This window comes from Schistocerca serialis, chromosome 2 (genome assembly GCF_023864345.2).
Source record: "Schistocerca serialis cubense isolate TAMUIC-IGC-003099 chromosome 2, iqSchSeri2.2, whole genome shotgun sequence".
In the NCBI taxonomy this organism is placed as follows: domain Eukaryota; kingdom Metazoa; phylum Arthropoda; class Insecta; order Orthoptera; family Acrididae; genus Schistocerca; species Schistocerca serialis.
The window spans coordinates 1,021,027,475-1,021,029,569 of NC_064639.1; the positions used below are offsets into that span (position 1 = coordinate 1,021,027,475).

Here is a 2,095-nt window from a genome sequence, read left to right on the forward strand (position 1 = left end):
TCGGTGCATTTTTCTAACCGATAGATGCCATAAGCAGAAGTACTGCCCGTGGTAGATTTCTATCACGTTTCTTCACTAGGCAAGTTCCCCCAGAATCGTAACACAACACACACATGTCACACTAAGGAATGTAAATCCATCTGATGATTGAGGTTCAAACCTTCGACGCGCGTTGTGGAGATATATAAACAGTGACTGGTAACAGTCAACTTGCTGTTTCAATCAACATCAATAACTGTCAGGGTAAAGCCTTACCTAAAATGTTCACATTTAAGGACGTAGTGGAAATGACCGAAGAACAACTTGGGTACTGCCTCACTGGTTGCTTTTGTCAAGTGGAAACATGTTGAAGCACAAGTTTTTTTTTTAGAGTATCACGGTAATAATCTTCCTACTACAGTGAAATATACTAGAAGATTAGCAGGGTAGCTTTTAGCATATCGCAGAAGAATGAGTTTAATTTTTATCTTTTTTAGCCAACAGCATTACCGCAGTGGTAGCACCGGTTCCCGTCAGATCGCCGTAGTTAAGGGCTGACGGGCTGGGCTAGCTCTTGGATGGGTGACCATCGGTGTGCCAAGCGCTGTTGGCAGTGCGTTAGCCCTTGTGAGGCAAACTGAGGAGCTACTTAATTGATAAGTAGCGGCTTCGGTCTCAGAAACTGACATACGGCCGGGAGAGCGGTGAGCTGACCACATGCCCCTCCGTATCCGCATTCAGTAACGCCTTGGGGTGAGGATGACAAAGAGGCCGGTCGGTATGGCTGGGACTTCATGGGCTGTTAGGACAGAGTTTAGTTTCTAGTACCGCTTTTTAAGATGTCAAGCTCTGAAAAGTGTCTAGTAGAATAATAACGGCGATATTTTTGCATGGAGATATATCGTCTGTCGTTTTTCCCATTTAACATCCATGAATGGTACAAGGTGGCGACAGCTTGTGGGTGAGGGGACAGGGAGCCCTCCATCACATACCATAATCCGACCTCCTGAGTACATGTTCCTCCGCTTTTTCCCCCAGAAGCAAATATCGTACCACTCATTTCAGCGATCTGAAATTGTTCATTATTAATTAATGCTCCTTTTTTGACGAGGATGAAGGTGAAAAGTTCATTGATTACTGTTATAATTGAGTGATAGTAGCGAAAGTAAGACTAGCATTGTTACTCGCTTTCCTAAACTGCTTTGACATTTGTGTCGTTCGAGAAAATTGTATGTAATCCAAAACGTATTTTCCTATACGAGGTAGCTTGATTTGATACACTGTATCACACGAATGTTGTAATCGAGGTTTTGTAACACATCTGTGTACATATTGCATGTAATGTACATCTACATTTATGTAAATTAAACGTAGCAATTCATACTCCTCTGTCATATTCTTTCTTTGCTCACAACAAAACTACTTCAGTTGTTGCTTAACTGAGGTACAACCTCGAAACCACCGACAGTTTTAAACGAATTTTTGCTCTCCTGTTAATGGTGCTATTCAGTGTGACTCTAACACGCATACACGTCAAGAAGTCTTAAATTTTTCCGATTGCGTCACAGTACGTGTGGGATTTGCTCGTTCGGCGTAGTAATGTACCACTGCCGCACAAGTTCCAGAGCTGTTCGTTTTACCGCCCACATCTTCCGCCAACATTCGGCTTAATGCCGGGGAACATTGAATTAAGCCGCATAATTCCCATTCTATTGGATTACAGCCTAATTTGCTCCTATTAAGATGAGGTAGCGCGTGGTGAGTTCGGGACGAACTTGGTGAAATGGCCGCCCAGTTACTGTTCGGCGAGAAATTGTGCCGGGGTTCCAAGCTACGGTGCAGTTACACGCCACACTGAGGATTACGCTCCGTGTTCATACCCACGGAACACTAAAATGTAAGAGAATTCTATTAATGAATTTACTGCACTTCTAATGAAATACGGAATTAAAGTCAGTTTAGTACGAAACCCTCTTCCTGGTCCACAGTGATAGCCCTTGCCGGAATACAGTCTGAACTTGATTATGGGATCCCGCTCCAAAACCTCCTAATACCTTAGGAAAGGTATGACGATCGAGCACTATAGCCATGAGTAATGTGCGTATAGTTGTGATAT

General features: G+C 43.3%; 1 pseudogene; it reads left to right on the plus strand.

Moving 5' to 3' along the window:
* The first annotated feature begins 475 nt into the window (after positions 1–475).
* LOC126458955 (5S ribosomal RNA) lies at positions 476–592 on the plus strand (annotated as a pseudogene).
* Positions 593–2,095: the final 1,503 nt, after the last annotated feature.